Consider the following 13,225-nt stretch of genomic DNA (forward strand, 5'->3'; position numbering starts at 1 on the left):
ATGATCTGTAAATGGTCTCTTGGTTCCTAACTGAGATTTAAGGAAAAAAAGAGATTGTTTCTGAGCAAGCTAAGAGATTATCCTAGGTTTTATATTTGGATCAGAGGAGTTGACTTAATGAAATAAAGTAGTGGAGTTGCTGACCAAAGCAAAGATATGCCCTGGGCCAGGCAGAGAGGAGGGAGAGGTGCTATGTGGGTGAAGTCACCACCCTGTTTATCTAAAGATTCAAATTATAAAACAGATGAAGATAGACTTACAAGATAGGCTGGAGACTTCTGGTTCCACTTTGTTTTGCTGAAACTAGAATTTATAGTGTGGAGGATGATCTTAACATTTCCACCCCTCCCTTTTGCTTATTATAGGATGGCACTGAACTTCGTTTTCAAATATTTTGGGTTTTTTGTGTTGAAGTGACCCAAGAACATCTAGTGTTCATGAGTTACAGGAAGATGGAATCTGTGTTCAGTATAGGAGTAAATGGAACGATTTATTGCTTCTTAGATTTTTATGGATTAAAAATGTAGCATTGAATTAATATTAAAATTCTGTGATTGCTTAATAGGGTTTAAAAAAATCAATGGAATAAGTTGTATTTAATGTTTATGAAAATTTCTGCTGATTTTTTTGTTATTAAAACCAGAATTACTTACAGACTCTGGGTTTTGCTTTGAAGCCCAGGTCCACACAGGAGGAAGCTTCTGAAATGAAAAGGATTGTCATTATACTTAAAATTTTCAACTTATGTACATGTGAAAGTTTGTATAATGTTGTTTTGTGGTTTGTGTTTTGTTTTTCTTAAAAGACAATTTTTTTTAGGAATTGCTTTAAAGAGATCTGATTTTCTTTTCATCTAAATTTTAGCAAATGCAGAGTGAAGCCCATTCTTTCATTTGCAAAAATCTTCTGGAAAATTACTTGGATGTTGTATATTGAATGTCAGTGAAACTAGGTGAGTCTGAATATTTTGATTATTCTAAGCAACTAATGAGTTACTCGTGTGTGACAAAATCCTGTTTATAACTTACAATGCTAAGAGAAACTCTGGCATTTAACCTAAAATCTAGAAGATTAAATTATTATATAAACAGATGACATCGCTCAGAAGGGGGAAAAAAAGGCAAAGATTAAGCAATATATTCCTGGCTTTACTCCTAAGGTAAAAAGCTGTGTGTACGCCCAGATATGTTTTTATCTACTGTTTCTGCAATGAAGTTCTTCCACAACATAAGTTGCTTGATTAGTTTCCCTTAGCATTTCTGTATTTGGTGTTCCTGTGGCTGTTCTCTGAGGTGATGTTTAGAACCAGGCTAATTTCAGTGTTACAGTAGACTAATATTCCTGTGTCACTAATCTGATTTTTCTCAATTCACGTAGTTGCTTAGCACTGGATTTGGAGATCAATTTGAATGATTAAAGCAAACACATGTTTTAGCCCTTTAGCCCTTTTCAATTTTGAGTTAGGGCAAGTTAAATCACAGTGGTAGTGCTTACATCCCTGTCTGTCTACACCATCTGAATTTCCGAATAAAAACCAACCTTGACAGTTCTGTCTGAAAGTTCACAGATGCCAGAATCTTTAGTTTTCTCTTGCTGTATATAATAGCACAGGTAATAGGAGGAAATAAATAAATGAGAGAAAAATCTGAAAGAAATAAGGGGGAAACAAGAAAAGAAGTAAACTATTTAAAGGGGAAAAAAAAGACATAAAAGATGGAGTGAAGAAATGAAGAAAAGAGAAATGAAGCCAGGGTGACAGGGGTATCCAGTTTTATGTCTTCTGCTGAATTCTGGAATAGGGGAAATAAATTCTTTTTGTGGTAGCCAGTAGATTGCTGTGTACCATGATCTCTTTCTTTTTTTTTTCTTTTTTTTTTTTTTCTTTTTTTGTGGCGAGGAGTTACGAAGAAAAGCTTACAGAATTGTTCTAGAGTCTTTCAGTGCCCTCAAGTATACTGTTTTGTGAGATGACACCTGCTTTGGTTAGTCTGGTCTGGAAAGGTAGGATACAATTCGAGTGCATGCGTTACCATTTTGATTTGGATCATTAATGCTGTTTTGGAGAAAATCTTTCAATTATCTCCCCTTACCATGTACTTGCTCAGGGTGTTTGAACTACATTCCCTTTCCAGAAAACTAGTTTGTAAGTTCTGCTGCAGGTGCAAATTGCTCTTCTGTCACTACTGGGGACATACAGGTCTGAATCAATTATTAAATCCCTGGAAAACTTTGAATGGCCTGTGTGACGGTGATGTTTGCTTCTGGAGAGCAGATGAAATCTAATCCAAAATAAACCCTCTTGAACAGCTAGCATAAGAGTGTCAGCACCAGCTGCTTTGATCTACTGATCCATTTCTACTGTTCCAGATTGCTTGCTAATGGAGACATAGCCAAAATTGTTCACTTTGGTTATAGGTCAGTAGATGAGGGCAACGAACATCTGTGATATGTATCTATTTTACAAATCAAGTTATATGTTTCAGTGCTAATATTTACAACTTTCAAAGTGCCATGAATGTTCTTTGCAACTTTTGTTGATACCAGCTGTCAAGGAAACAAATAAATACTACAAGTGACAGTGAATCAAATGACTAAATCATAACTACCTTTTGAAATTTTTATCATTTAGTTTGCTTTTCTTCCCTGCTTATATTCTTAAATTGTTAAAAATAGGAGTCTTCTGATTTCTTTCATTTCATGATTTACATGTAGAATTCTAAAATTTGTATACTTTCCACCCCAAGTGTTTTGCTTGGGCTGCTCATCTGCATTGAAAAAAACCCCAAGTCCAGTGTTTTATTGCAGTCATTAAGTAGGAGCAAGACAAAAAATGAAAAAGAGATGGTCTTCACAGGTGTTTGCAGTTACTACCATCTTTCTGTGCATTGAGCTGTCATGAATCCAGACTTATTTTTTCCCTGGACTAAATTCCTCAATTTGAGATTGTAGATGGCACTTGTTAACGTTTTGAAAATTTAAGTAATATTTAGTTGCCAATGTTAAATCATTTCATCTTGAAGTAACAGTTATAAGAGTTCTCCCCATCTGCCCCATGGAATTTTAAGTTCAGAGATTCCCAATAATTTTTCACACTTACTGCTGGTGTAATAGCCCACATGTCTAAGCCAATGATTAGGACTAAACTCAGTTACATTTCTTATTTATTACATCTTTGCAGAATCAAGGCCTTAGCTTTCAGCACTTCAGAAGATTTCCAAGATTCAAGTAAGATTTCTCTTGATAGGGTTGTTTAAAACAATAGCCTTTTAATATAATCATTTAAAAAATATATATAAGGCTGTAGCAGCACAAGTATCAGCAGCATTTTGGATAACTTTTTTTCTAATTGAAGCCAGTGATTTTTTTTCAAACCAAATTATTTGCAGTGTTATTTAAGTTGTTTTTATTCAGTTTATTCCCTCATGTTGTAACTAGCATAAACATATTATAAAAGTTAGCATACTTTATTCTCCTAGGCTTAAGCATCTCTCCTTTCAATTTGTATAATCCTTTCTAAAAGAGCAATTATTACTGACACGTGAGTATGTAGCACTTTAGCCCAGGGAAGTTGTTGAGTCACCATCCCTGGAGGTATTTAAAAGACGTGTAGATGTGGTGCTTAGGGACATGGTTTAGTGGTGGACTTGGCAGTGTTAGGTTAACGGTTGGACTTGATGATATTACAGGTCTTTTCCAACCTAAATGATTCTATTCTATTCTAAAAAACCAATGCATTAAGTAAAAATCAAAATTTAGTAGTTAACTGCTTCATATAGCAGCTTCTGGAGACAGCCTCATTGTAGCAGGTACAAGCCTCAATTTAAAATGAAGAAAAATGTTGAGAGTCAAAACGTGAGAATTGTAAGCCGGCAAGTTATGACGAGTCCTCATTATTTTAAGTAATCTTGTCTTAGGAATGTTGCACTGTTATGTTGAAGTGTGTATTTCATCTTCACTGTATTTGCATGTTTGTTAATGTGTTAGGCATAACTAAACTGTTCCAAGCCTTAATGTATGCTTAAATACAATAGAGCTGTTTTCATTAGCCTGTTAGCATGTGGCCTCAACATATAAATTATATTAGTTTCAGGATTTCCTGTGAATATTGATAGCTTTTGGAATCCCATTCCTTGATACCAGTGTTAAATAGGCTACTAGCAAGATCCTAGGTCATTGAAACCATATTCACAATGTTCTGAGCAGAAGAGAATTGCCACTGAAAATAAAACCTGATTTATAGTTTTACTTTTTGATAACTGATATATTAATTGAAAAATTGAATACCTATAATGCCTTTATAAATACTTTCTTAATGTTACTTTTCAGGACTTAAGTGCTGGATAACCTAAGTCAGGTTCTGTTAATAAAGTGGGGTAAGAGCATATAAGAGGGTGGATTACCACATTTGCTTTGATTTAAAATATTAATTGTAAAATACATCTAGTGCAACTTGATTTTTAACTAGGTCCTACTTGCTAGTTAAGATGGCAGTCTTTTAAGCAGTGCTAATTTTAGCATCTTCAGTAATGACCTGGAAGGGAAGGTTGTAAATATTTGCAAATAAAATATGGTGATACTAATCTGGGAGGTGTTGAGAACTTGAGAGTGCAGAGAAGGCTTTGAGGGGCAAGCAGTAAGCATACCGAGACGTGTTTTGGTAGATAGAAATAGTGTGGTCTGATCATTTTGTGAAAGAAAAGCTTGAGAAGTGGTAAAAGAGAAAAAGAAAAAAAGCAGAGGAAAAGAGTTTAAAGTCATGCAAATGTAGTGAGTATGGTCCCAAGTAGTTGATATGATTTTGCGTTGAGTATTGTAGATGGTAAAAAGGAATAATAGTTCTCACATAAATAACTCTGAGGACTCATTTGAAACTTTTTAAAGTTTATGTGGAAGTATCAGGACAGAAGCTGAATTTCCAAAAATACAAAAAGGAGCTGAATTTGTGACCTTTTCCCCAGAAACCTAATCTTGAAAATTCTTACCTCAAATATGGTAGCAGCAAAGCTTAAAAAAAGCTTGGCTTAGAAGTTCCTCAATTATATTATGTTTTATGTCTTTCAGTCAATAACATGATCTTAAAATATTTTTTAAAGAGCTGGAGGGGATGGGAAATAATTGACAGAATTTTTGCTATGAGTGTTGAATTGTTGAATTAGTCTGCAAGGTCCTGAAAGACTTCATTAAAAAAATTCCCAATGCTTGAAGAGTAATATTGTCATCATAATTAATCAACTTAATTTACAATTAAGTTGACTGGGCCCAACATTTTGAAGAACATATTGATCTATGGGAACAAGGAATTTTTTTGGTGGTCTTTCGCTGCTTCTCTGGTGACCCTCAGAAAGTGAATTAAGTAGGTTTTCTGGACTTGCTTAGTCAGCACAAACTTTGAAAGTTTCTGCTCATGTCAGTAGCAAGCCACAAAGGAGGATTGCATGCTGCTGCTGCTCAGGAGAATGAAGAAAGAATTTGAGCAAATTTGGTATCTATATAAATTGATCATGTTTTAGAAACAGAATGCTAAAAAACCAGCTGGTTAAATGTTACAGTGCTACTTCAAACTATAATTTTCCTTTGAACGGTGTTTACTGAACATTCAGAAATTCTGTTCTGTTCAGTGCTCTAATATTTGAATACTTAAGTAAAGATGTTCTTCCTTTTTTATTTCCATATATATGAGAATATATATGCAGAATGATTACAGTAAAATTACATTAAATTTAGAGTTGACTTTGTATGCTTTTTTCTATTGCTGCATTGCTGTTTCTGCTTAGTTCATGCAGTACTATTCCTTTTGTTAAAATAATGCACCATCTTTCTTGCCTGAGCAAGTCCAATTATTGACTAAATGTTGGCTGATGTTCCATTTCCTTTTGATTCTTGCTTATAGCAGGGTGGTGAAAGGATACCTAACACCTATCCCCAAAGTGGTTACAAAGTCTTTTGCAAAGTTTCCAGGGACAAGAAAAGTAAAGTTTTTCTGCCTTGGTTTTGTCCATTTTTTAGCTAAGACATTTTCTCTCTGTACCAATTGCAAAACTTTTTTATTTTGTTTTGGTTTGGGTTTTTTTCCTGTTAAGGCACTTCTTGCGTATGTAATATGAAGGACTTATCCTTTATCTCGGGTTTTGCAATCACTGTAATTCGAGTTGAGGCTGGATTGTTATATTGAAAGTTCTGACAAAAGGGTAAGTCTAGTGTTTTGTTTAATGAAATTAAGGAGTAGTGCAATGCAGGGGTTTGGAATTCTGTAACTATAGTATTGATTTTTTTATTTAACGTATAAACTTGCTCTTTCTGTAATAGGTAGTTCTATTGGGGGAAAAACTGAAGGATCCACTGGTAGGCACCAGAATTTTAGAAAAGTAAGTCTTTACTTTTGTTAAATCTTGTTAATCTTATGTATGTCACAGTAAACATGCTAATACAGAAGTGTATTTTGCCACATCTTTTTTGAATACACTGAAGTTAGCATCCCCTAGCATTTCCCTTGTTTAGTTTTGTTCTAGTTTTCTACTACCTCATTCTTTTTTCTTTTGTTATCACTTTCGGGTCTCCAGGATCATGTGCAGGACTTCTAGGGGAAAGGGATGGGGGAGGCAGGGAGGAGGAGCTGCTTTTTGGTAATTTTTGGCATGGACTGTGCTTCAGTGTTGGAGCTTAAAATGTTCCTACCCTCTCATTTTATGGAAATGTGAATGTGAAGTCTCACTTCTTTCTTTTTGAATATGCTTTCCAGTGAAGTTCACTGCCTACTCCATTTTTCGGGCAGTCAAAACAGTCCAGTCCTCACAAAAGCTTTACAGAATAATTTAGCTGTGCATGAGTCACCCGCAGTGGGAAATCTAAGTATCAGAAGCACTTCCACAGCTGCACAAATCAAGGATTGTGCAATCAACTTGGAAAAAAAATAATGCCTATCACTAAATATTTTTAAAGTGTTTTATTTACATGTTTGTATTTCTACATGAGATGGATAATTAAGTTTCAGATTAAATATTAGCTTTCTGAAACACCTGTCACTTGTTCTTGGGTGTTGCTGTTAGCAACTGTCCTAATCTTTTTTTATATATGTCCATTTGGTACACTTTTACAATTCTAAGAGTTACAAATAGATGCTGTTGGTATAAATCATTCTTTCATTAAATTTTCTTAGTTTCATATTATTCATTTAGGTCAATACCCTTGTATAAGTATCTATACTGAGTATCATCTTAAAACAGTCACAGTTCATGCTAATTAACATGTTATTTGATAGATAGGTTGGTAACTACTTAGCAACATGTCAGGTATATATATTCCTGTGCTTTACATTTTGCTTGAGTTTCCCATTGACTCTAAGGCTGAGTTCTGGATTTATTTTCATATCCAGAAGCTGATCCATGAGTCCAGACCAGTGTATATGAACAAAACTCATTCTGTCCAGAAATTTCACTTGTCATGGGTTGCCACATGAGATGCAGCAATGCATGGGAGAGTACAGATGTTTCATTTAAATATGGAGCAGACTTATCAAGTAGTAGCTACAATGCTCGTTCCTTTGAGCACAAATTTGAATCTCATTTTTCCTAATTTTGTTCTCTGGTTGTAATTTAACACGTGGTGTAGGTCAGCATGAAATGGCATTGTTGCCAGAAGATGTCTAACCTGGTGATTCACTGCTTCCCCTTCCCCTGTGCCAACACAGTTTTTGAGCAGCCATATGGTGAAACAAATGTAGTTGATTTAGCTGAATGAAACAGTATTTGGGTTAGTTTTAGGCTGGGCCACTTTTAGGCTGTGTTGACTGTGTGATCACAGATACTAATGCTAGCAGAAGAGAGGGAATTTAATATAGGTGTGGAAATGAGTGGTCAAAGTAATGATCAAAGGCTAACACTATGAAAACATTTGTCTTGACCAAGGAGTTTGGTAAAAGTGCCTACAAATATAATTTAACTGTTAGGGTGTGAAGTGCCTAGTTATCTGTAGCCATGTAGTTACCTGCATGGTCTATGTATACATTGGTCTTGCTATCTTACATGTGGTAATTCTTCATCTGCGGACTGATTGAGAGGAAATACTTCAGTCTGTTTCTCCCACGTTCTAGGCGAGTACCCTGTCCATGAGTTAGGAATGTCTTTGTCTCCTGTTTAAAAAAAAAAAACCAAACCCCAACAAAAATTGAGTTCATTTCATCGAGTTGCCTGGCATGGCATGCTGCTTTCCCTCTGCCCCTCCACCTGGTTTTAGTGTGCGCATAACTAAGAAGCGGTAAGATGTTTCTGGATGTGCTAGATAATGGTGTCTTAAAGGAATAACTTGTTGATATGAAATAGTTGGTTGTCCCTTAAAAGGTAAGGTGAATTATAAATCAAGCAAGACTGGTTTTAAGACTCATGCTATATGCTTAAAATTTCTCCTAAATAGACTATAAAGGCATTGGGTGCAGAAATAACTTGCATAACTTCTTACTGACCCTCTTGCCCATCTGTTGTCTTGGATTTCTGAAGATTTTTATAATGCAATAGTGAGAACAGAACAAGAAATTTTGACTGAAGGTGTTTAAAGATTAGTTAGTATTCTTTACGTAAGAAGTATAAGTGTTTGTTTAGATATAAAAGCTAATAAATCTTCATTGGGTAGATTTTTCTGGTCTAGGATAGGATTCTGGAAAGATTCATTTGTGTGAATTTCAAAAACTGCTTGTTAGCTACCTTTCCCACCTTGCAGCACACACATGCATACTGAAAGTCTGACAGACAAGGTGCTCACCTAACATGTATGTTCATGTTTTTCTGCAAGATTAATTGTAGTGGATAGCTGAGTGTTGCTGCAGTAATGATAAAGTCTCATTTTCTAAATTTAAACATGAGTTTATATCAACACCAAACAGAAATTTAGTATGCAATGGAAGAAGAATTTTCTTGGCATTATCTTGCTTTGAATGTGTACTAATTATGTCTGTTGAATTTGACAATTTTTTCCAGGACAGTTTTCAAAAATTAGTGTACTTTCTATATCTATACATTCTTCCCTCTTACTACTGGGATAGAGGAAAAACAATGTTTAACTCTTTGATCTGTCTCATTTCTTGGTAAATTTTCTTGTGTAGGAATAAAGTGTTTGATAAATTTTTCCCCTTTGGTTAGATTTATTAGTATTCTTGGTATTATTTATCCTCTCAGGAAAATAATGACAAACCATTTTAGACAAATTGTTGTTTAAACTAACATCTGTACACGATACAAAACTTTTAAAATTGCTAATCCTCTGTTTGATAAATGTGCCCATTTGTAATTGGATGAATCATTTCAAAGTGTTGTTAACTCCAGGATAGGTATCTTGGTACCCTATTTTAAAGTTTTTCCTTAAATTTCTGTTAATACTGAGAAATCGTCAAGTGGGCAACTCTTTTTTTTTCTGGTAATTTTATTCTGTAGAAAATCATTGTTTTGTATGTAGCAGATAATTTTCTGGGATAATGAGTAATATTCAGTGGGAATTTAAATTTTTGAGCATGTGTATGTGGTATTTTTCCCCTTTGAACTTCTGAAAAAACCCCTGTCAATTGCCTACCCTCTCAGTTCCATTTAAGAGGCTGAAAGGAGGAAGCTGGGATTTTATTTGTTCGTTGTAAAATATGGCAAGTTTAGATGCCTCCTGAGAGAGAATAGCAGACTCTCCAGATTTTACACCATCTACAACACTTATTCCGCAGCATGGTGAGTGTTAATTTAGAATCTGTTCTTGAGCTGGCTGGCAGCAGGTTGTTTCTGCCCAGAATCCCATTAAAGGAAATGGAGATATACAGAGATGTGAAGATTTTCAGTTTTGAATTGTAACACTAACCGGTTAGCTTCTCTTGATTAAAACTCATGTTGTGAAGTACTGGGTTTTTGTTAAGCACCATTTCAGGAGGCAGTAGCTGTGTTTTTCAGCCAGGCTTGATTATGAGCTAAATTGTATTTTAGATGTGCAAACACAATGCATGCTCTTAAGTCTAACCCATGGTTCACTGTTACAGATCCAGCAGTGGCAGATGTACTTAAGAGGTTCCTGCTCCTTTTTTTAGAGGGGTACTGTTTCTCAGCTGTGCCAATTTTCAAAGGTGCTTGAAGCCACACAAGATAATAAAGATTGTATTTAAAACTGTGTGATATGTGGGTTATTTCAGACACATTTCACAAATCTGCTTCAGTGTGTGGCCAGAGCTAAAGGGATGTGGACCTCCAGTGAGAGCCAATGAAGGGTGGCAAGAAGCAGGATGGAGGCTTATAAAAATGGGTGCAAATGGAATCGTAATGTGTAGCCACAGTCTTTCTCTTGTACAGACTAGTTGCACAGGATTTACAAGCATTATTTCTGCCACACTTACGGCTTTGTTATTGAAGGAAGGGGATCTCCAGTAAGGAACTGTAAATACAAAGGACTGAGAAAATATTTTACATGAGAATACAGAAGAATAGCAATTGTTTCTGATGGCCAGGTCATTAAACACTGCCTTTCAAATTTAAGTTATAAACTTAGTTAGGTTTGTACTATTTTTTTATTATCCTTTATGATTTTCTGGGACAGGGACCGTGTTCACTGACAAACTCTGAAAATCAGTATTATAATCACTTTCTTTTAATATATTTGTTAATAATTTGAAGGGGGCCCATAAACAACACTTCAGGTATCTCTAAATGTAGTTAATTTGGATCCTATAAGGCAAAGAAAATACAGGCAGCCTGGAAAGGAATGGATGGGGAAAAAAGCCTGGTTAGTGCTTCAGCACCCCACAGCCAAGGACCAGTTATTACAAGCCTGACAACCTGCTGAGTGCTTTCCTGGTTACTCTCAGGGAGCTGGAGGGGCAGGCTGCTCCCAGGGGAGGGCAGCCAGGCTCAGGCAAGAGCTCAGATCACCAGCAAGTTCCTGGTGAGGAGGCAGGTCTGAGGATGAGTTGGGAAGTCAAATCAGCCAGATTAGTGGGGTACGTGGCCAGGCATGGGCCAGGCTTGAATGTAGCCCAGGCGAAGAGACTGAGCTTCTTGCACATACCTTCACTGCAGTCTAAACCAAGATTAGAGAGCTGCACTGTATTGGGGAGGGAGCTGTGGGCCCATCTCTGTGGTGAGGAAGGGGAAGGAGATGCAGACTCCAGAGAAGATTGGAAGAGTGGCAGCAGAACAGCTGGTCAAGCAGAGGTGAGCCCAAATGATCTGGAACAGAGGAGTGGTGGGCAGGGGTGTTTTCTTTAACCATGAGCTAGAGAGATGGAAATTGCAAACTGGATTCAGTCCCAAGTTAGGGAGCAAAGTTCTCTCCCAATGGCAGGACAGTCTAGTGATGAAGAACTGATGAAGAATGCAGGAGAGAATTGCTTTTTCCTCTAATCCTCATCATCCATGTTTCTATGAGGATATTATTTACAGTGACTTTTAGCCAGACTTGTCAGAGCAGCTTGCTTAGGTCCATTACCTTTGCAGGGAGTAGACAAGGACACATCTGTGTGACAAACCATTTCTAAAAACTTAACTTCTTTTTACCTCTGTGGTTGCTATATTGTCTCCTACTCATGGTGACCTGTAGGCTCTTCTAGCTGCTGCTGTTTGTTTGGACTTGTACAAATAGGTCTGTGGGCAAATAGTATGCACTCTTTCAAGTGCCACTAAATCTGTGATATCTCTGACCACTACCACAACAGGCCTCCCACTAGGCAGTTCATCTCTCCTATAGACTGCTTGGACTTATCTTCTTTCCTAAAAGTCCCTCAGGAACAGACTTGACACTGGATGAGTTACTTTGATAGTGGCAACCCACACTACCTGTCATCTGTCCTACTGCCCTTTCTTCATTGTATTGCACACAGATGTGTCCTTGTCTGCTCCCTGCAAAGGTAATGGATCTAAGCAAGCCACTCTGTCAGAGCAGGCTACTCATGTCCACTCACAAATTTTCCTATTAAAAGCCCATCTGGGATCAAGTTGTGTGGATGTCTGTGCTAGAAGCAGCCCTCTCCTACTCTGTTTTCCTGTGAAGCAGGTGAAGATACACACCTGCTGTTATAGCATGTTGATCTACAGAAAATGACATTTCTGGGATGTGTCAGCTCTTCTGCACAAGTACAGACCAAGATTACAGTTGATTTGTTGACATGGTGGAGAGAAGTTTGCAATATATGACTATTCCTAGCTGCTAGAATAACCTTCTCAGCTGCAAAGTTTGGACAGCATTTCTTGAAATTCCCTTCAGCCCTATCTTGTGATGGTTTTGTTTTGATTTTTTTTTTTTTTTTATTTTGAGGTAGAAAATGAGAGACATATGTCAGTTTTAAAAGCATAGTATTTTAACAGATAGCCCTTGATTAGTGAGGAGGGACCAATCAGTCAATACCCTAATTTGCTTTCTCTTGGTGTGTATACCATTGCAAGCAAAGGAACAAGTATCTCGAATCCTGGTAGCTTGTTCTATTAGGCCAAACTATATCTGATTAGAGAGCAGGTTATGGTCTAAAGATCTCTTGCTCTCCACAGAAGTCTATGGTTACTAGGGAGGAGGTGAACCAAGCAAATTCTTCCCCTTCTCTTCCCCTCTACCCCACCTCCGAAAAAGAAAAAGCTAAAGAGAAAAATGGTTAGGCTGGAGGTAAACTGATGAAGCAAAGAGTGAAATGGAAAACATGAGTGATAGTGATGCGCTGTTCTGGGCATGAGATAATGGATGGATCTCTGCTTGCCCATTATGGTGTAATGTCCCAGTAGAATAAAACCCCAGAAGTTCATAATCCAAGTTACCATAAGCAAATGTTTCTTTGCTCCTGGAAAAGAATATCAGGAAGGTTTATAATTATCCTCAGAATCTGTATAATGAATAGGGCTTTTGGTGCTGTGCTTACATTGGGAGTCAGGTTCTGGCTCAGCTGTTTGCTCACAGTGTGATTTTTCTGCTCCTTGGCTTGCTTACCCTGGTACGTAACTAGTGTTAGAGCTCTGCTGGGGCATCAGGTGCTGTGGAAGCGCAGACTGGTGTGCTGTGATTTTGATTCTTTAAGCAAGATCTTCCCTAAGGCTTATCATCAGTGATTATAATAACTAGTTTGTTCCCCTGGCAAAATAGGATTATGGCACAGAGATCAGGTTGTATTAAAGAAGTTAATCTGTTTCTGTTTGTAGAAACTGTAGTGTTGGAAAACTGTATTGTTTCCTGTATTTTTCTTGTGGTATTGCCTGGGTGAAATTATTTGTCTTAATAATACATG

The 13,225-nt window shown here is 36.8% G+C and overlaps 1 protein-coding gene across 18 annotated transcripts in view; it reads left to right on the plus strand.

Annotated features, from left to right (window-relative positions):
- CLOCK (clock circadian regulator) overlaps positions 1-13,225 on the plus strand; it is a 66,621-nt gene that overhangs the window by 13,949 nt on the left and 39,447 nt on the right. For 9 of the 18 annotated variants that reach the window (XR_011325872.1, XM_069790004.1, XM_069789936.1 and 6 more), the window contains exons 3-4: positions 865-952; positions 6,307-6,365. The exons of 1 other annotated variant lie outside the window; for it this stretch is intronic. The gene's annotated coding sequence lies outside the window, so the exon portion shown is untranslated. Of the gene's footprint in view, positions 1-864; positions 953-1,897; positions 2,002-6,306; positions 6,366-10,071; positions 10,091-13,225 lie in introns of those variants that run through there. 8 more of the 18 variants (XM_069789952.1, XM_069789880.1, XM_069789927.1 and 5 more) reach the window with 6 other exon arrangements.

This window comes from Haliaeetus albicilla, chromosome 1, assembly GCF_947461875.1.
Source record: "Haliaeetus albicilla chromosome 1, bHalAlb1.1, whole genome shotgun sequence".
In the NCBI taxonomy this organism is placed as follows: Eukaryota; Metazoa; Chordata; class Aves; order Accipitriformes; family Accipitridae; genus Haliaeetus; species Haliaeetus albicilla.